The sequence below is a fragment of the Echinops telfairi genome, unplaced genomic scaffold, assembly GCF_000313985.2.
Source record: "Echinops telfairi isolate 266 unplaced genomic scaffold, ASM31398v2 ScPeMD7_7467;HRSCAF=8505_1, whole genome shotgun sequence".
Taxonomy (NCBI): Eukaryota; Metazoa; Chordata; class Mammalia; order Afrosoricida; family Tenrecidae; genus Echinops; species Echinops telfairi.
In genome coordinates, this window is record NW_022111368.1 from 38,671,326 (window position 1) to 38,694,487 (window position 23,162).

General features: G+C 36.2%; 1 non-coding gene and 1 pseudogene across 1 annotated transcript; one reads left to right on the forward strand and one right to left on the reverse strand.

Annotated features, from left to right (window-relative positions):
* The first annotated feature begins 1,857 nt into the window (after positions 1-1,857).
* On the forward strand, positions 1,858-2,021 carry LOC115873254. The gene has a single exon (XR_004048307.1). It is a non-coding gene; the product is annotated as a U1 spliceosomal RNA (small nuclear RNA).
* Positions 2,022-21,664: 19,643 nt separating this feature from the next.
* LOC101652979 lies at positions 21,665-22,307 on the reverse strand (annotated as a pseudogene).
* Positions 22,308-23,162: the final 855 nt, after the last annotated feature.

Below are 23,162 nucleotides of genomic sequence, written 5' to 3' on the forward strand. Positions count from 1 at the left end.
TATATATATATATATGCCTCAATTAAATATTAATCATAAAACTAAATCTTATGAAAACAGATTAGTAAATGTCTTGAATCATTTAAAATTATTTATCATAAAGTACTGAGCAGTTACATGATAATTATAAGAATAATAGAAGACACAGAAGCATAAAAATTAAGTGAAAAAAAGACTGTAATTTTACCTGACAGTTCCTTCAGAAAATCATTTTTAGGTTTATTATTTAGTGATTGAGAAAAGTATAAATTTGTAGACATTCAGATTGGAAGATTCAGCAGAAAGATAAAAGCTATAAAAATAATCAAGTAAAAAAGGTAAACCAAAGTAAAAATGAAGTCTTATCATGTTCTAGAGAGAAAAGAAACCCAAATTCAAAAGTAAGTTATAGAGACACATTTATTATATCTTAAATAGGACAATGGCAAAAAAAATTTACCCAAATGAGGGATATCATCAATTAACACAAGACCATAATGCTGTCCAAGGGTTTTCAGAAATGCAACCACTCTAATAGAACATACAGTAGAAGGGAAGCTGTCACAAAGGCGTCACAGCTGCGGGTAATACCACTGAAGCAGGAGTAGGACTATGACTGGGATTTGTACTTTATGCTAAAAAGAAAAGTTAACAGGATAAGTAGTGGGGCTCTTGCCAACCCAGGTAGTCAGGATAGGATTCATGATCACCTGTCAGCATAGGAATTTCATGTAGGGCACACTCAGCCTAAGGGCTGGCTGTTCCTTCCTGAACTGGTCGGAGGAGTGGTTGTAATTCAGTTTCAAACACACTCTGCCTGAGGGCAAAGGTTTTCACTTTGCTGGTTAATAGTAAGAAAGAATTCACTGGAGACTCCTAAATGTAATTATGGTTTTCACTATAAACCACAGCCTTCTCCAACCTAGTTCTCAGAATTTGAGTTCTAATACAAGTTAATTTTAGTTACACATCATCAATTAAACTGTTATTAAAAAACAAAAATATCAATCAGATATTCTTAACTCATTATAAATTTTGAGAAAGATAAGCTTATTAAAAAAAGACATCTGTAAGCCTAAAGAATATTAAATTTAAAGCTGAATCAAAGAAAAAGACCTTCAAAGAAGTTGAAGAAAAAGGAAGGCAGATATATTTTTTTTCAAGTCTCTACCAATCAGACGCTGGAGCCCTGTTGACATAGTGGCTACCCATTGGGTGGCTAGCAATGAGGTTAGCAGTGAAAAACCACTAACCATTCATCAGAAAAAGACAAGCCCTTCTATTCCCATAAGGAGCTACAGTCTTGGAAACCAACCCGGGCAGTTCTACCCTCACCTGTAGGATGGCTGAGTCGGACTCGATGGCAGTTGAGTTTGGATTGTTGGTGAACATTCGCAGTGCAGACAGGAGCCCTCGTAGCAAAATGGCTATAAGTTGGATGACTAACTGCAAGGTTAACCTTTCAAACCTACTCTCTGATGACATGGGACAAAGATGAGGCTTTCCTGTAAAGAGTTACAGTCTTGGAAACCTGCAGAAACTATTCTACACTGTACTCTAAGGCCTCTATGATTTGGAATCATTGACAGTGAGATTCATAACAAAAGAAAATATATGCATTTCCCAGTTTACAGTATGATTCTGTTTTGAAGACTGTCATAAGTCTGTTCTAACAAAGATCAAGTACCTCATTTTCATTTTTAATTGATTGTATTATTGTATATTGATTGTATTATTATTGTATTTTGTATTATTGTCTGCTGTAATCAGTGTTTTTGTAAATCTGATCTTTTTTTATTTGGGGGCTTGGACATATCACATATAAATTTACAGGTATATATTTATATATACACATATATAACAAAAATTACACAAATCATACTTACCTGGCAGGGGAGATACCATGATCACGGAAGGTGGTTTTGCCAACCAAGGCTTATCCATTTCACTCCGGATGTGCTGACCCCTGCAATTTCCCCAAATGTGGGAAACTCGACTGCATCATTTGTGTTAGTGGGGGATTGCGTTCGCGCTCTCCCCTGAAAAAAAAATTACATAAATCATAAAAAATATTCCAGTGATAAAGAAGAGTTGTAAGGCATTGGCATTTTGTTATTTATGGTAATAACTCCACCTGTGTAAAGTTCTGGATCTTCTGGGTGATCCCTGAAAATGGAAATAACATATTTAATGACAAATGCCTGTGTGAGGTTTTATTTTGTTTTTCATATATTTCACAGTACTTCACGGCTTCTACAATCTTCATACTGACTTGAGCAAAGTTAGCAGTGTTTAGGTCCATGTTTTTAAATTTAAGTCAGAATTAAATTTATGATTTAAAATAGGAAAAGGAAAATTCTTAGCTAATCCCTTCACTGTGATTTCCTTTTTACGTCTTCTTTTCTCAGCCTCATTATTTGTTCTTCAACCTTTCTTTCAAAATTATCAGCTCTTGCAAGGAGAAAGACAACATAAACAAGTTACATGCTGCTATTTTGTAAGTAGTGCATTGCAGTCGTGGGAGACTCTATCTGTCCTCCCCTGGCTTCTCTATTGCCAAGAGGCAGGGAGCAGACATGCCCCATGCATTATTCTCCTTTACCTCCTCTCTAACAGCGGTTCCTCCCATAGCACTCCAATGCTGAGTTCCATATATCTTTGCAAGGACCACTCAGAACTCAGAGAAAATACAGTTATGGGGACTTATTACGGAAGTTAATAGGTTACCACAGGTCAGGGTTAGTAAACAGTATGAATGCTGTCATTGGTCCACAGCAACCAAGGAAATCTCTCTGGTCCTCAGCCTCTGGGTCATATGAGCCCTTGGCTTCTGCCTTTTGGTCCCAGAGTCTCTCGTCCACAGTCCCTCGGGCCTCCTGTCTCTGCTTCCGCCACTGCAGACAGAGAGCTGGAACATGCTCTTCCAATGGGCCTGGCCCTTCATTCCCTCTTTGCTGCTGCTTCAAAGATGATTTATCCTTATAATCGTAAGTAGCGATAGATTGGCTGAAAGCAAAAATTCCCCTATCCTCTCTGTTAGTGTTACACCCACCTGATTTGCATGGGCCAACTCAAATGTGTGGTGGAAGTTGCAAAGGTTTGGGTAGAAGGGTGATATTAAGAAATTTCTCTCCACCAGATGCATATTACTAACAATCATATATAAAATAAACAACAATATATGTGGTTGTAAACCTAGTTTATAACTCAAATAGTTTAAAACTCCTTTGACTAAAAGTTTATTTAGGATGCTTTAAATGATATACAGCTCTTTAATAGTTTTCCTTTTATTATATCAATTATTTTAATTGCTCAGGTTTCTGTCTTTTCTGTAAGTTTATAAATACTATTTTTACAAAATTATTTGATCAATGAGTCCAACCAGTTGTTATAACCAAAGATAAAAATGTGATAATCATTGTTCATATGGTTAGACAAAGCACAATATTGTTTGATAAAATTTATGGCAGTACTTATTTATACAGATGGAAAGGCTAGCAATCATTTTCAGTAGAGAGAATAATGAGTGACACAATGTTACAAAGACATTTTTATAGTTACTCTATTATCTGTACCTTGAGATTTTGATCCTAACATTGTCTCACTATACTAAATATCTAAATACATTCTCTAAAGTTCTGAACAATATGCATCATTGGAAAGTTAAAATTAATTTGTTGACTAGACTCATTGTTAACAAAACTCTTATATAAGCATGTAATGACTTTCACTTTATCTTGTCAAATCCCCATAAATTCTATTTATTCTTCTAACTCCCTCCTATTTACTGTCTATGTTATAAAATTATCTTGGGGACATTAGAGATATTTGGAGCTAAAGGCAAAGACTGTGTTGCCTCATCTGATGGAGTCTTCTGGATATCTTTCCATTGCAGGTATTTTTTTTCTGACCTATTGCCTCCAAATGCTAGGAAGTATTTTACATATCCTATGAATATTTCCTAGCTTCTTTCATGACAGATACTTTATTAGGAACTGAAGATAAAAATGGTTGCTGATATTTGATATGTTGGTGCTAATGCTCTAGGGGAGGAGCAGAAAATACATAAATTTTTCAAGAAAATGCAAAATTGTGCCTATCACAATTAACATTGAAACTCTTGGCTGAAAATAGATAATACCAGGATGATGTTTATTAGTGTTTTATTGACCATGCAAAGGCATTCCACTGTGTAGACCATAAGAAATTTTGGACAAGCTTGAAAAGAGTTGGAATTCCAGAACACTGAGCTATGCTCAAGTGGAAACTGTGCATGCACCCAGAGGCAGTTGTGCAAACACAGGCAGGTTGTCCAGAGAGACCTGTCATTGGAAAAGGAGGTCCACAGAGGCAGTGAAAAATAAGCCGACTCACCAAGCTGTATTGAACAGTGACTGTACCAATGGGCTCAAAAATAAGAGCAATTGTGATGATGACACAGGACAAGGCAGTGTCTCCTTCTGTTCTAGAAGTTAGAACCTAGTAGACCACACCCAACAACCGTAACAACAGCAAATTGGCATCAGAGTCTAGAGAAGGTTCTAAACTAGTCAGAAAAGACTAGGGATGAATCCCATGAAAAATGATTGCTTTATGTGTGTTCTGAAAGACGATGAGACTTAAGCAGCTAGAAATGTTATTCTAAGTAGATGTGATGTTAAATATATAACAGTACATCGGGATAAAACCAGACCCACTACCACTGAGTCAATGCTCTGACTCACAGCAACTCTGTAACTCTCTCTACTCCCTGCCATTAAGTCAATGGCAACCTTAGCGGGCAGAGTAGAACTGCCCTGTGGGTTGCAGAGGCTCTTTATAGAATCAGCAGGAGCAACTTGATAAATGGAGAAAGCACTGACGATGGTCAGGATTTTCTCTTGTTTGTATCTACAATCGATGCTCATGGAAGCAGCAATCAAGAGATCAAAAAACACATTGCACTTGTTAAATCTGTTCCATCTGCTTTCCTTCCCAAGAGAAGCTAGTGGTTTTAAACTGCTGACCAAACATGTAACCTCTATATCACCCTAGCAGCCCTATAGAGACAGAATACAACTGCTCCTTAGAGGATCACTGGTGGCATAGTTATGCGTTAAGCTGCAAGCCACATAGTTGGCAGTTCAGGACCTCTAGCAGCTACTCTGGATGAAGACTTAGCTTTCTACTCCCTTAAACAGTTACAATCTTAGAAGCCCACATGGGGTTGCCTGAGTCAGCAGTGACTGCATGGAATGTTAGGGTTTTTGGGTTTACAGTAAATCTTTACAAGATAAGACAGCTTCTTCTTTCTCCCAGGAGAGAATGATGGACATGGGTTGGAACAGCTTCCTTTGTGATTATCCTCTGGAGTCTTAATTAACAACGTCCCCAGGGGTCCTTTGTAGCAAGATGACACTTGTAAATTTAAGAATGAAAACCGGGTTGTGAAGAGCACAGAGGTAGACAACATTGAATAATTAGGTTAGAGCTATGCCATAAGCATAAAATAATAAAATATTTTAATTTTCCTTCAAATTTCAAAGAATGTAACTTTCAAATCATTAAACTTCCATAAAAAAGAAGAAATAATGAAATATCAAGAAAATAGCATTGAGTGGAAAGTATGCTTGTTCTTAATATCCCCAGATGAGTTTTGCATATCTCAATCACGAATTGGCTAAAAGCAGACAAACAGCCAAGCCACAGGTAATGTGGAAGACAGTAGGCTGTTGAATCTTAATGACCTTACTTTTCAAAGTTCTAATGAAATGAGCACAGCGGGGTGAGCCCAAGTTTCAGCTCACTGATTTTTAATGCGGTTTTGCATCAATTGTTGTTGGGATCAAGTGTCAGCAGAGTCCAAAGAAGAACGGTACAAAACGGGGAAACAGCAGGAAAAATACACAATAGGCAGGAGACAAGAACTGGAGTCCCAGGATTTGAGCAAAAAGAAGTAAAATCAACACTGGACTATGGTTTCCTATCAAAGTAATTATTGATTAAACTGTACCATGCAAGATAACAAGAAGTCATAAAAAATGCACATGAAAAACAGAATAATTTATGGTTGTCTCAAAATTCTCCCAAGGTTAATTTGGATTCCAAGGACCAACACCACAGAAAAACCTTCCAAAACACATCTGACTCTCAGATAGGATATTTGGAAGAATAGATTCAGGACTTTCAAAAATCAATTGTGGGGTTAATCTTGCCTTAACTTTGAATTCTTCTGGAATCAATTGTGTCTGATTGTGTTGAGATGAAATATCAGTCCTTTGACTGATCTGGATATAACAAACTTCCATATTTGTGCCAACCTACATATTTATTACAAAATTAAAACTTGGCATAAAACAAAGATCGTGAGGAAAAACAGGATATATAATTAAAGAGCAACCAGATGATATTTAGATTTTTGAGTTACTTAATTAAGAATGTACTGTAATGATTTAGTAGAAAAGTATCTAAACAAGACAGAGAGTTTAAGAATATATATGGTTCACAAAAAAGAATCAAATGAAAATTAAATACAAGCATTGAAATTCAGCAACACAGTAGAGAGATTATTAACAGATTGCACAAAACTGTTGTACAAATGAGAAAAGCTATCTGCTATGGAAACTGCATAGTCATTAAAATCAAAAGTGTCTAAAATTAAGAAAACAATTGGAGAATGGGGAAAATTTCAGAGATTTTCTTTCATATATTCATTGAAATATTTTATCGGTGTAGAAATACTTATTGTTCTACCAAATTAATACTTCAACCAAAGTGTTTGAGCAATGTATAGCTAAAACAGTTTTTGAGGTTTAAAAGATTATTTAAATCCAAAAAATTCCTTGTTTCTTCTATTTTCTAGTGAAATTATAGCACATTGTTTCCTTTGAAAAAGCTTGGGTATTACTAAGACTATATTCTTAAAGCCAACACTTTAAAATATGAATGACTTCAGCATTGAAAAGTATAACAAAAACTTATTGAAAAAAATAATCAGTTTTTCTGTTGAAAATCCTGTTCTGATTGGAAAAATGAAACAGAATTATCTTAAATCTTTAAAAAACAGGAAAACAAGAGATATTCAAATTGCTTCGTGGGGCTACACAGCAGGTTCACCTTAGGATATATTTGACTATATTTTCATATTTTTTGTGTGGTTCTCTCACCCACTTTAAATAATTAATACCTTCAGTTAAAAATAGGGAATTCTAAAAATCAGTATTATACCATGAATTACTCAATAACTAAGAGGTCACAGCCAATTTTAAATTTTAATCTCAGAAATGTAAGTAATTACCTGGATATTTAATGAGCAATAATAGTGTGGCATCATCTTCATTGCTATTACTAAATTAATTTGAGAATGGAGGCTCAATATATTTTTACACTGACAACCCATTTTTATGACAAACCAGTCCTGTGTTATGAAGCCAGAAATTTCTTTAGATACTGTCAGGGGAAGAGTTCAAGCTACATTATTCTGCATGACTGTTGTCTCAAAGAGCTGGGGTCTTTATAAAAGGGGTTTTAAAAAGTATACTTAGAATATTCTGAGCCTATTGCTTGCTGTCAGTTTAAATCTATAGCAAATAGATCTCAATTTTATTGAACTTTGAATTAATTGAAATGGCAGCTATATGCTAAAAGAGTTAAAATGGAAACAAAAAGAAAATTATTCTTGGTTTTATTCTTTTGCCTTATACTCAGATCAGCATTTTGGTGGTAGAGTTTTATCAAACCATTTTGTAAATCAGTGATTTTAAAAGTGGGCTATACTACCTCCTGGGGAGCTACATGAAGGCAAAAACAGACACCTATACATTTTGCTGGGTTATAGGCTATGGTACAAAAGTTTTTAATTCCCACGGGGGTGCTGAATGAGATCTTTCTTTTCTTTGACTTTTTTGGTGGTGGTGGTGGTCGCTGTTTTCCGACAAGTGGGCAGTAGGCCAAATAATTTTGGGGATCGATGTTGCAAATGAACTCATGTTAACTTTGCTCTCCTGTAATTGTGTAGTTGGTGATTGTGATGGTGTACCAGAACCATGACCATTGGAGGACGTCCTGTCACATAAACCATGGATCAGAGTGCCCTTGAAATACTTAGTTTATTGTGATAACCTGGCTGATAAATATGCATGGGGTTAATTGAAGGGCGTGCAGATAAATGGCTCCGTGAGTCTGACCTTTCTAGTTCTCGGGTCTTTTGCTTTGTGATGGTCAGACCAGGGTGCAGCTGCCTTAGCCAGTTCCCTGTTTCAGCTGACAAGGCTGACTTCCTGCAAGATATCCCTGAGGAGAAGCCACATGGACCTACCCCAATACAGCCCTGGGTGCTAGAGCACCTGTGTGGAGACCCCTGCCAGTACTGAGATGCTTACACATTCACTGACTTAGCTTTCCTTCTGCAGTCGGCATCATTGCGTGTGTTTTGTGAGATGGAGGAGGACTTTGTGGATTGGTGTCGGACATATGGGTTAATGGGTTAATATTGGATTGTGGGCTCAGGCAGCACTGGGTTGGGATGTTTTCTTGATGTATACTTAACCGTTATATAAAACTCTCTGTTATACAGGAGTTTCTGTGGATTTGTTTCTCTAAAGTACCCAGACTAGTTTCTCTAAAGTACCCAGACTAACACAGCTCTCTTTTCCTGTGTTGGCCTGGATATGTTGGTCACTTACTGATTGTCCCAAAATCTATATGCCAGATCCCTGTGCACTAGCTAATGCTCAGCTACTAAATGCAATTTCAGAGGGTAAATCTCACCAGCTGCTCTGTGGCAACCTGCAGTCATAAATATTTATCACTTTTCTGACTCTCTTTGTCATTTCCTGCTTGTCCAATGCAGTCCCTAAGAGTTAGTCTCCACTTGATGGTAAAGGGTTTAATTTTGATTTGGAATTTATATTCTAGGATATTCGGGAAGTGCTAAGGACCAAACCCTTTCAATTTAACTAAAATTTTGGATTGAAGTTCCAGTTCCTACAAAGATACCCAAGAACAGTGTGAAGTGGATTTCATCAGAAAAAAATCAGCTAATGAAAATACTACGGAGCACAGTTATTCTTTGACAAAAATAGGGTTGGCCTGTCTCAGAAATGACTCAGAAGTAATTGGCTTTAACATATGTTCTAGGATGTTTCTTAACATTTAAAATAAGCATCCCACAGTCAGCTATGAAGAAACTTTTATGACCCCTACTTTTAAAAATCAAACAAAAACAGACTAGCAAGCAAATATATGAACTAAATAGACTTCTATGGTGAAGATGATGAGTAAACTGTACTTGGAGCAAAAGGCAATTATAGGAACTGAACAAGAGTATACTGACTGCATAGTTTTGAATCGATGCTGAATCCTCTTCCCACACACACTCAAGTTGCATGAGAAAATAATCAGAGAAGCTGGACTATGTAAAGACAAACGTGGTATCAGGTTTTGGGGAAGCCTTATTAACAACTGTGATAGGTAGAGATGACACAACATTGCTTGATGAAAGTAAGAAAGACTGGACATATTGCTGATGAAGATCAAGGATTTGGCTTCTCAATGAAACAAAAATAAAAATCCTCACAACTGTACCAATAGATCGCATCATGATAAATGGAGAAATGACTGAATTTATCAAGGATTTCATCTTACTAGTATCCACAATCAACGTCCATGGAAACAGCTGTCAGGAGATCAAAAGAAACATTGCACGGGGGAAATCTGCTGCACTGAACCACTTTCAAATATTGTCAAGCAAGAATATTACTTTGAGGACTAATGGGCACCTGAGCCAATTCATGGTATTGGCAATTATCTCATATGCATATGAAAGTTAGACATTGAATAAGGAAGACTAAAGAAGAATAAATGGATTTGGATTATGTTGCTGGTGATGAATATTAAAAGTACAATGAACTGCCCAAAGAATCAGCAATTTTGTCTTTGAAGAAGTACAGCCAGCCTGCTCTTTAGAAAAGATGATGGCAAGCCTTTGTCTAACACACTTTTGACGTGTTATAAGGAGAGACAAGTCTGAAGACAAGGACATCATGCTTGATAACTTTTAGGGACAGTGAAAAATAGGAAGACCCCCAAGAAGAAGGATTGACATGGTGGCTGCAACAACGGTGGGAACAGAATAAGGAAGAGGGTGGTGCAGGACTGGAGAGCGTACTGTTCTATCATAGATCGGGTCCTTCTGAGTTGTAAACCGCTCTACAGCACCTAACAAGAAGAGTAACAACACCACGATGAAGATATACACATGTTTCTATTACTATAAACATTTAAGATAGTCTATTACTTTTTAAAGAGTTGTCTAAAAGTGTAGCAAGTTTCAGACCCCATCAAATCAGGAGAGACCATTATTTTGAGATCGAATCAAGAAGATGGGTCAGAGCAAGAAAGCCGGAAAATTGGAGAATTCAGCTCAGAGTTTGTTAAAATAAGCAAAATGAAAAATTATAGCTATGACAGTTGTGTTTAAACATGATTCTACTATATAATTATATGACTTATTCAAAATATTGGATAGTCCATCTCTTAGTAATGTTAAAAATCTTTATTGAATAACAGTTTATTAACTGCAAGAAGCTGATTCTTTACTTTGCTGTTAGTTGTGAGCCTTTTAGAAAGCACTAGTATGTTAATTCAAAATATTGCTCTAAAAAGCCCATTGCACAACCATATTTGTAAAGCCATTATCCAGACAACCTACAACATTCAGAAAAATAATTATATTGAGTGTTTTGTCTTGTGATTTCAGATCATTATTGACTCACAAAATGAGAAAACTTTTGTTTTAGATAGAACATTTTATTGCTTGATTGTTTTAATTAAAAAACAAACAAACAAAAAAACCCTTTAAGGCAAAATATGTAATTAATGCATTTAGGGTGCTCTACTTCCTGAGTCATACAAATGGTTGATGATCTCAGCTATAAACAAAATGCTTGGAGATTTCAATCCATCCAGAATCACCTTAGGAAAACGGTCTGAAAATATACTTCTCAATAAGTCAGTTATTGGAAACCCTCTGGAGCATAGTTTCCCTGTGACATACATGGGACACCACAGTCTGAGTCCATAGGACAGCAACTGTTGCTGTGGCTGGAGAAGCAGAGAAAGACAAATGATTTAAACAGTTGTGTACTTTGGACATCCTATCAGCAGGGCTCAATTACTGGAGAAGGACTGAGAAGAATTAAGAGTAAAATTTAAGCTTGATGAAGTAAAGGAATAGCAAAAGAGAAATAACAGTGTATTAGATGAACTAGAAAATCCCGTCTTTCTCCTGAGGAGGGGTTGTTGCTTTCACACTGCTGAATATGAGGACGGCAGCCTAACCTCTCCAAACTATGTCACCAGGACTTTGAAGAAATCAAAGATGCATCGAAATAACTATTGCAATGGACTAATGAACTATAAAAACACCTGATAGCCCAGAGACCAAGAACTGCAGGTGCTCATAAACATAAATGCCAATTGCTATGAAAAAAAAATCATCTGGGAAGTCTTGGATCGAGTGGGAGAAAAAAGTTGAACAAAACATAAAGTAACAAAAGAAAACCCACCCTCCCAGGTTTACTGGTCAGATAGTGTTTATAGTTAGGTTCATTGTGCCAAGTAGGCTTCCATAGAAACATATGGGGGGAATTTAATCAGGTCGCAGTTTGATTGTATGGTAATGAGATAAATGCCTTTTCAAGACCAGCCCATTGCTCTCTTTCTCCCTGGTGATTGGACCAGCATGCTGCCACTTGAGCTAGTTTTTTGCCTCAACTGTGTACTCTATTACCTGTGGACCAACCCAACTCATGGGTCACATTAACATGGTACATCCCTGAAGCTCAAGCCCCCATCATGGCCTGCTTCTTTAAGCCCCTGGCTATTGACTGTTGTTGCCCTACCCTACTGACAGCTGCCTGAGGGCAGACTTACCTACTTGCCTGAAGGCAGACTCTGCTGTCTGCTTCCTTGACCTTGAAGGACCTTCAGAACATTAACTTGTCCATGAAAGTGAGTTGAACTAAGCACTCTGTACTTCTGTGTGGACTAATTAGCCATTATATTCCTCCTGGCTTCATAAACCTATCTATCTATCTATCTATCTATCTATCTATCTATCTATCTATCTATCTATCTATCTATGCATTTTATCACAAATGTCCTGGGTTTTTTTCCTCTGCACAACACTGCCTGACACAGATAGAGAATGATGAAAATCCAGAGGAACCTTGCTCATCCTTCTGCACTGGAAATGAACTTGCCACTTTGGCTCATACTTAAACACTATAGACAGTTATCTAAGGGAGGGACACATATTTTAGAGAGAAAGAAATTGAGATCAAAAGGGCAGCATTTACCTCAGAGGAAATCACAAAATCATCAAAAAGAAGAGTAGCAGAACTGAAACACGTGGAGGAACCCAGGTAAGTAATGGTACGTGGTATAAACATGGTGTAATTGCAATCAATAACTTGACAAATGCACGAAATGTTAAATGGAAAACTCCTCTCTTTAAACCTTCATGAATTCACAATAGAAAAGTATAAAAACAAAAAGACTATATTAGTGTGGATATGTTACGTAGATTGTAAAAAATAATACACATGGATTACTTAAGAGGAAAATAAATAATAAATAAATAAACGCAACAAAACAGAATAAAAAATAATAGCTAAATGGACCTGAATTACTGATGCCAGAGATTCTCTGCTGTCTTTCTCTTTGATGTTTCAGCTTGATTTTTGTGTTTTGAGCTCATTTTCCCAAAGTTTTAATAAGCTGACCCAACTCTCCCATTTTGTTGTCATGTCACAGACCATTTGATCATCTCAGTGAGTAAAATTGTACTCCAGGTAAACTCATATGTGCCATAGTAAAATTGAGCTCCATACACATTTTATGGCTGAATTTTTAGATTACCAAGACTCTTTCTTTTTTAAAAATTATTCTATTGCGGGCTCATACAGCTCTTACCACAATCCATACTTACATCCATGTGTCAAGCACATTTGTACATTTTTTGCATCATTTTCAAAACATTTTCTTTCTTAAGGTGTCTCTTGATGCACTGGAATTAGCAACCTTTTCTTCAGAACCCAAGAACATTAGCCATCTGCAACGCACAGTAACCACCAAGACTATTCTTGCCGCATATAATTATAAGTCCAAGATACAAAGGAGATAATAGAAACCTGTGTCTCAACAGCCATTCATCAGATATCAAGGCAAGAGAGTAGTAATGTGGCTTATGTGTCATGTTGAATCCAAACTGGAAAGATATGATCAGAGGCAAATTCACAGCAACCACATTAAATCTGAGAGAGGAAGCATTTACTTGAGAGAAGGGAAACTGATCAGACAAAGCAACAACAAAATTTTATCAGTTTTTCTGTTATTATTATTATTTTTTATGTGTACAGAAATAGATTTACTGTGACCTATGGTCACAGATGGAAATTCTTTTGATTCTGAAAGAGGAAATGTATGACCATGTTGGCTGAAAGAATAAGTAAAATTGCACCTGTAAAGTAATAATGAAAAAGTTTTCTAAAGAATTCCTCTACCTAAGAAAAAAAATCTGATCTGATGATGCATCATTGAGAATGGTGGTTTATCATTCTATTTATTCAAACTCGAGTTTATGCATCTCTCCTCCAAATTACCAAACTCAGTTTGCTGACATTAAGCAGATTTGGTTCAAACTCAAAAATAAATCCACTGCCATGGAGACAACTCTGGCTCAAAGGGACCATACATCTTAGCAAAAGCGGATAAGGACCTTGTCTTTTTCCAGTGTTGTAGATGGTGGATTTGAGCTCTTGTGTTTCAGTTTATTTAGGTATTGGGTAGATTTCACAGTGGAGAGACAGGAAAAAGCCAGGTGTCAGGGAACAGGGGATTTGTTGGACAACAAAAGGAAAATGTTCTCTAGCAACACAAATTTAGTCTCCTGGACACTTGCCTATATTATTAGTTGTTTTCCAAAATGTTAATATATACACGTGTTTGATGAAATTGTGAATGCCAAAATTATGAAACTACTTATCCGTTAGCTGTATGAAAACTTGCATAATAATCTTGTTTATTATCCTTCAGGTTTATAGTGTTTCATTTTGGAATTAGTGTGGGGTTTCTTCTGGTCATTATACAATATTTTTGTATAAATCAAGATACAGCTGTGCCATATCTCACCTCCTCTGGCTATATAAGGGAGACAAACAATCCAATTCCACTCATTTGCCACAAAGCAGGGTTCAGAAACGAGTCTACTCTCTACCTTCTTTTAGATTCTTATGTTCTTCCCAAGTGTTCTTTCCTTAACACTCTGCTTTTCTACTGGGTTATAAGAGAAAAAACAGCTAATTGAAGAAATGATGCAGTCAAAGAGCTGATCAGAAAATGCCAAAGGGCATCTTGAAAAGACAAAATAAAATATTATAATGAAATTTGCAAAGACCTAACTAGAAAACCCAAAAGGTAGAATATGATCAGCATATCTTAAACGGAAAGAACTCAAGAAAAATGAAAACATTGAATCACAACAGTGAAAGATTTTATAGGCAAAATATGGGACGGTGCAGGAAGAATCAAATGAAGACAGAAAGAATGCACAGCGTCGTAGAGTACAGAGTCCTAGTCCCAAACAGTGCTAGTTGACATGCAACCATTTCAAGAGGTGGCACGAGGTCTTGAAGGAAGAATCCAAGGTACTCTGAAAGCCTCAGCCCCAAACAAGGCTTCAAGAATTGCACTGATTTCCCAGAAATAAAACAGGAAAAGCGTTTCTTCTAAGTTTTGTTTAAATATATCCCAAGACATAAGAGCATAGATAATGTTCAGTGCTATGAGGTGGTTTTAAGAAGTTAATGGAAAAATTTGATTACCTTTTGTGTAATTTTTCCATAAACATATCAATATCATAACTTATGAATGTAATTAAAGAATGCAAATTTAACTTAAATGCTTCAACATGCCTTTTGTTTAAATTCATTTTGAGCAAGTTCTCTGCTATCTCTGCAGTCAGGTTGGCTGGAGATGACTCTAGCAATAATTGCCCACAGAGAAATTGCTCAGATATTTGCAATGTAAAATCCTAGTGTGGTTTGTATATTCTTGGTGAACTCATCAATTTTAATTTACATGTCTCTCTTTTTTAGCCCTATTTAGGCTTAAATAATTTCAGAAGATTGCAATTTTAATGAGGCATGGATTTTTGTGTGTTGTATCCAGGCTATTTGCCCTGATACCATTAAAAAAGTACTAAGCAGGTAGAAGGAATTCAATATCCATTTTCTAAGGAAACAGTAGGTTTCAATATTAAAATGATGAACAATACATTAATTTGTCATAGTTTTAAAAGTTAGATACTACTAATATTACCAGATAAGTTTTGTCAATCTTCTTTCCCTTCTCTTGAATAAATATGAGCTGTTCAAGTGCATTTATTCTCAATTCTCACTTGCCGTCATTTTAATTTCAGTTTCCAAGGTATGAGAGCTTTATTTTATTTTATGTCTGTTCTTTTCTCTCACACTGTGTACAGTGAAATACATTTAGAAAAAGGAACAGTGTAAATTTTCCTATCAGACAAATTATGAAGAATAAGTGAGTTCTGCGATGAATATCTTCTGTTGGTTTTTGTTATTGAAAATGTCTAGTGAGTATGACAAGAGTATATCTTACACAACTGTGGATAATCACGGCCAGTGTATATATGTGTAACATATATGATATAGATATAATATGCATTTTATATACTATATGGTTATTTATATATATAATATGTATAATATACATTTGGCAGTTGTTCTTATTAGGTGTCAGAGAGTTTGTAGACGTCTGTTATAGTTATGTTTTCCATGACAACATGGCTCTTATAGAAACATTTGGATGGAGTATAGATTATCAATCAGATCACAGCTTGATGGAAGGGTGACCAAGACAAATGGAATTTCAAGGCCAGCCTCTCTTTATCTCTTTCTCCCTGGTGATCAGGCATGCATGCTGTTGCCCTAGCTAGTCCTTTGCCTAAAGGTGTGCTGTGCTACCTGTGGGCTGATCCAACCCATGAATCCTGTCACCTTGCTGTGCATCTCTAGAACTTGCGGCTCCATCTGGACCAGCTTCATTTCACTCTCCTGATATCATCTTCCTGCTCTTGCCACCCCACACTGCCCTGTCTGTTGCCCGTGGGCCAACGATGCTCATGTTGCCTGAGGGCAGATTCCACTGTCTGCTTCCTGGACATGAACTGTTCAGTGAAAGTGGGGTGAACTGAGTCCTCTGTACCACTCTGTGGACTAATTAGCTGTTGGATTCCTTTTCTTTATATAAACCTATCTACCTATCTATATACATGCTTACATATATATAAATAATCATAAGTGTCCTGGTTTTGTTTTTCTAGAGAACCCTGCCTAACCCAGTGTCATACAAGAGAACAAAAAAAGAAGTCATGACCATTTTCAGATCTGTTGCTATGTTTGAGCCCATTGTTGTAATCACGATGGTAATAAAGAGTTACAGTCTCTGAAATTCAACGGGACAGCTCTATCCTGTACTACAGGGGTGCTATGAGTCTATATCAACCATATCAACTTGGTGGAAATAGGTTTGCTTTGGTTCCTTCACTCTTCTGTTCTATACAAGGAGAAACCAATAATTGCACCTGAGATGTCAGGTCACAAGCTTTAAGACCCACCAAAGTTGGATGTAGCACATAGTTTCTGTGGCCTTTGCTATGAGAAAGCCATGCTGACTAAAAACAAGAGGAACTTGAAGCACTCCCTGTTGAAGATCAAAGACTGTAGGCTTCAATATGGATTACAATTCCACGTAAAGAAAAATAAAGTCTGCACAATGGAACCAATATACAAACTCATGATTAATGGGAAAAATATAAAAATTGTCAAATATTGTTTTGTAACTGGAGTTAATACAGTTAATGTTCATGAAAGCAGCAGTCAAGAAATCAAACAATACATTGCATTGGGTAAATCTGCTGCACAAGAGCTCTTTAAAGGCTATTAGGCTGTTACTTTGAGGACTAAGGTGCACCAAGTCAAGGTTTTTTAATCACCTCATATGCATGGGAAAGTTGGATAGAATTTTGTTCAATATACAAATGTGCAAAATGTACAATGTACAAAAACAATGTTCCTAACAGAAAACTGTAGGAGAATTGATGAATTTGCATTATAGTATCTGTGAGGAATATTGAAAATACCATGAGCTGCCAAAAGAAGAAAAAATATCTGTTGTCGAAAACAACCAGAATGTTCCTTAGAACTGAAAAAGTGAGGGCTGATACCAAGAGCTCAAGTAGAAAGCAAGTGTCTTGAGAATGATGATGGCAACAAATGTACAAATGTGCTTGACACAATGGATGTATGGATCGATTGTGATAAGAGTTGTATGAGCCTCCAATAAAATGATTAAAAAAATAAGTGAAGATGGAGTGATTCATATCATGTACATAGAGCATGTTTTCAGGGACAACTAATCCCCGGAAATGGACATCATGCTTAGTAAAGTGGGAGATTGGCAATAAAGAAAGGGCTCTCAGGGAAATGGATTGACAGTGTTGGTACCAATAGGCACAAACAGATCAACCATTGTGCGGATAGCACAGGATTAGACCATGTTTCTTCCTATTGTGAAAAAGAGTGATTCTCACTTGGAACTGATTTGAGGGCACTTAGCTACAACTACAAAACTTATGTCAGTGGGATTTGTTGTCCTCAAAAATGATAGTCCTCATTCCCCAGGCAGGGGATTCTTACTGCATTTGGTTATGTTGGAGCTGTTTCTATACCAGCGGGCATCCGCATACTCTACCTCCCAGATCTCTTCAGCCTGTTTAAATGCCTGTCCATCTACTCAGTGATGACCACTACTGTAGCATTTGCCTCTGTTGCTTTTATCTATTGCATTCTTCTCAATGGTGCCTCCATACTTGTTTGATTCTATCCCAGTTCACACAAGTTAACATACATCAACCCTCTAGCCAATAGTTTACCATTGTTTCTCCTCCCACCCTAGTAACTATTACTGAATATTTATTTTAATATGCTTTTTCCGTGACTTTTTTCAGTAATAGTTTTCTACAGTATTTGTCTTTTGTGAATGGCTAATTTCCCTCAGTGTAGACTTACTCAAATGCTTTAATGGTGATGTGTATGTGTCATAGTTTGTTTCACCATTCTTCCACTGATGGACATTTAGATTGATTTTGTCTTTTAGGCTATTGTTAATAGTTATGTAACAATTTAATTTGAAATATGAAGATACATTTCATGATGATGGTAATTTATATTCTGTTACTTGTATATTGAACAAAAATTAAGACAACTGGGGTTCTCTTAAGGGTTTGGGATGCAGTATATCCATAAGAACTTTTCTTTAAGAAAGTCTGTCTTGTGCTACAAGAATATATCAGCCATTCCCTAATGCCTGATTGCTGTGTCTGAGGGCTGTGTTTCTAAGATCCAAATCAGTGGCCAATGGAATGTTAGTTCTGGTCATTGCAACTGTTTCCGGTCTGCCCATTGAAACAGGCCAGCTATGTGGAAATATTTCATAAATCTGAAAAAGACCTCAATAGCAAAAGACCAAAATTTCAAATTAGAAACAGAAATATATATGTATATATATAAATTTCAGGAACATACAGTTATAGAAATACACAATAGAAAAATCCATTCTGAAATTTTCTTTTTATCGACAAGTTTAACATTTATTATGTAGTGGTATAATTTTATCATCTAAGATTTTTAGATGACTTCCTTTTAGATTTCTTACTGTCATATATGAAAAATGACAGGTAAAGTATATTTCTTAATTTTCAGCTAGTATCGATTTTGACCTAGTCTCCTCAGTTGTTTTAGGAGTCTCAACTTTGGAAGAGGACTACAATGTGAAACTATATTTTGAAACATAATGTGAAATAATTACATTGTTGTATGTTGAAAAACACAAAGCTTTTGGTTCAAAATTGGTCATTCTTACATGTAATTACACATAAATATTTTTAAAAGTTAAAATTACTTTCTCACTGTCATCCTTTTGATGGATTTATAAATATGTGAGAGATATTCATTTTATCAATTTTCTTCCACAACATTTTTAGGTATAAGTTAGTGTAACTACTTATTCAGCTTAGTATTTTGTTGTTGTTGTTGTTGTTTTTCCCCCCAGCAATGAGTAGAGAATGCAGATGCCAGCACTATATAGTATGAGGAGCTGGTTCAAAAATCTCTGCTTTGAAAGTTGACTTGTCTCTTTCACTAGCTCTGACAGAGTTTATAATGTGGATAATGCCTGTATTTATTCATGAGAGAAACAGTGATGTAGTATATGTCCTCTAGATTAAAGGTTTTCCTTTAACAAATGTTATACAGGTTAAAACCATAGTGATCTAAAAGAATCCATAACTCAAGGCACCTAAATCTTAGAATCTTGACAGAATTACAGACCCATTAAGCACTTTGCTTTGGGTACCATGATATGGTCTGCTACCTTATATTAAAACTATCTTCTGAAGGTTTCTTAATGTCAAACAATAATTCAGTTTAACTATAAGAAATGACTGCAAAGATCAACATATAACCGCCTCCCAGTGGGCATGAACAGCAGAAAATTGGGTGAAGGGTGACAGAGGATGATGTAAGATATGAAATAATAATCTATTACTCATCACAGGTTCATGAGTGAAGGAGGGAGGAGGAAAAAATGAGGAGCTGATATCAAGGACTTAAGTAGAAAGAAAATACTTTGAAAATGATGATGGTGACATATGTACAAATGTGCTTGACACAATGGATGAATGTACGGATTGTGATAAGAGATGTGAGAGCCCCACCAAAAAGTACTTAATTAAAAAAATGTCCAATTAGGAACATAAAAAAAAAGAAATTACTGCCTTGAACAGTATTCTCTTTTAAAAACCATCTATATGGGATCAAATTGGCAATATTAATTCAAAACCTACATAGGAATCTTAGTGGGGAGTTAATTTATGTTAATAGCAGGGTGTGAGAGGGTTACACAACATAAATTGTCAATATATAATTGTCACTAATAATCATATGTAGAAATAGTTGAATTCATGTATATTTGCTATAATCTTAATAATAAAAAAGATTCATTAAAAATAGCTGAATCAGTAAAAAAATGAGCCATTGTTATACAACATCATACTCTATTTTAAAACCTGATTGTGTCAACAAGTGTTTCCTATGACATTTTTCATACACATTACTTTTTATCAAAGAAACATATACCCAAAGAGTTGTACCAGCAGGTATAAATACAAACATGCTGTTGATATTTGGTGAAGCCCAGGGGTTCCCAATCCTAAGAACCCAACAAGAGAAGGAAATCCTGCCCACCCCTGGGGTGTCCTCACAAGTGGTGTGCCTGTTGTCAGTGTGTCAGCAAACGTTGCAAGTGATCTCCTTGAAGGCGCCCTCTCTTGTTCATTGACCCTCTACTTTAGCAGCATGATGTCCTATCCCAGGGATTGAACTCCTGATCACATGTCTAAATTGTGTGAGGTACAGTCTTCCCCACTTGCTTCTAAGGAGACTTCTTGCTGTACTTCCTTCAAGACAGATTGATCTCTTCTTGGCAGTTCAAGCTACGTTGACTATTCTTTGCCATTCAGCTGTACCAATTCTTCACCAGCCTTATTCATTGTCCAGCTTTCACGTCCATATGAGGCCAGGGAAAATACCATGGCAAACCTTAGCGTTCCAAGTGACACCTTGATAGTTTCACTTTAAAGAGACCTGATGTAGTATGTTTTCTTGGTGCAATATGTCATTTGATTTCTTACTGCTGCTTCCATGAGTGTTGATTGTGGACCCAGTTAAATGGAGTTCTTGACAACATGACTGCTCTCACTGTTTGTCAAGATGATGTCTATTGGCTCTGTTTTGAGATTTTTGTTATGTTTATATTGAGTTGCAATTCCTACTGCAATCTTTGATGTCCATCAGCAAAGGTTTCAAGTCCTCTTTTGAACTATCTATATCTGGTCCAGATGCAGTCTCTTCCAGAGTTATACCTCCCCCCCTTTCTTTCTTTTGTCAGCAAACATGCCATTTATTTCAGATATGATATCATAGTTTGCTTTTCACAAAGTGAGGTTTGTGAAGATGCTAATAAGTCGACGTGTTAAGAAATTTTCCTCAAAGTCAGTTGCCTTTCTTTTCCATATTTGCTCTAAAATAATAATTAAAAAAAACAACCAAATTCACTGCCGACAAGTCAATGCTGATTCATAGTGACCCTGTAAGGCAGGGAAGAACTGCCTCTGTGGGTTTCTGAGACTGTAACTCTGTGAGAAAAGAACACCTTTTCTTTCTCCTGCATAGCAACCGAGGGTTTCAAACTGCTAACCTTGCAGATCACAATCCAGTGCATAACCACTACACCAGCAAAGCTCCTCGGATGGGCTCAGCCTACAGGTTAAAGAAGGATGGTCAAAGAATTCAACTCTGACCTACACTTTATTTATAAATCTTTATTATACCAAATTAAAGCCTTTATATTTCACAGCTCATTAAGGATAACAAAAGATTAATTATTTAAGTCCATAAAGTTATCATTTCACTATCCCCTCTGATTCAAATTGTAGTGATTTCAATTGTAAAATTAGTATCATAAATAAAATGACATCCTTTAAAGAAGACTCCCTATGATCCTATTTCATGGCCTAGGCATGGGATAGTGTTATCTTAAATCATTGTAAAGCGTCCCTGGTGGCTCCCGCCTGCCTTCCTTCCCAAATTCAATAAAAGCATTGGCATGCCTTCCAGGTACCAACCTTATTTCCTGAAAGCCAGGATCTGATTAAAGAGCACGGATAACATCCTTTCATTAGTCTCTTGTTAAGTTGTGCAGGAATAAAGCATAGTTTGGACGTTAGTCCGGGACCTGAGGACTTGGGGCCCTATTTCCTTGAGTGTTATATGAATTGATATCCCTTGGCCACGATCTTGTTTGTTGTGTTGCAGTCTGTTCCAGAGTTTTGCCTTTTTCTCCCCTTTCTTTTTCTATCAGGAAAAGTGCCATTTATTTTAGATATTGTATCAGAGTTTGGTTTTGCATACTGGACTCACATGGATTTGCCATCAAATGGAAATTCTTATAACTATCTCAAAGCACTTGTGGATGAGCCAGTTCTTGAAATATAACAAAGGCCTCTTTCCTCATCTTTAAAATCTTTAATGCCACAATATCTACCACACTGAATGAACAGAGCATATAGGGCTGCTTCAATTCTTCCTTTTACTTTTGTCATTCCTATTGCTGATGTACGTTGGATGATTTGGTCTGACATGCATGTTTCTGGTTATACTGTCCAGGAAATCTGATGCCTTCTCTCATTAGAGCCCAAACCTGGAAACCAACGCACACTTTGTCTGCCTTCAAAACAAGCAATATTTCCTAATTTTGTTTGACTAATATTTTATTGATCTATGTATACAGGTGTTGTGAGAGCACAATGAATGCTCTGGAAATTCAATTTTTGTAACCCATGAAGTTGGATGTTTTTGCATTATCAGTAAAAAGCAAGTGAACATCTTTTTGGTATTTTCTCTTTCCACCCAAGAGCCATCTGATGTTACAAATGATATTTTACATCCCATGCCCTCTTTGTAACCTTCATGAATTTCTGTCACACTGCTGCACATGCTTTCTGATTATTTCTAACAAAATTTTAATTGCATGTGATATTATTGATATAACTCAATAATGTCCACAGTCTCTTGAATCACCTTCCTTTAGAATGGGCACAAATTATGGACCTCTTCTAGTAAGGCATCCAGGTAGCTATCTTCCCTCCAATAATTATCATTGCATCTTGTTTATATGTTTGGTCAATTTTTGACTATGGTAGTTGATGCAATTCTTCAATTAATTCAACATTAGCTTTGTGGTTAGTGCATAAATTTGAATAATATTTGTGTTGATTAGGTTTACTTGAAGACAGATTGATATAATTGTATTAGAGACAGCCTTCTACTTCATCATTGATTTAGCAATGTGTTTTTTGTTGTTGTTGCAATGTGTTTTATTGACAAAGAATATCATAGCTTTCCTCCTGATATATGTGTGTGTATATATATATATTTCCTCCTGATATATGTGTGTGTGTGTGTGTGTATATATATATATATATATATATATATATATAT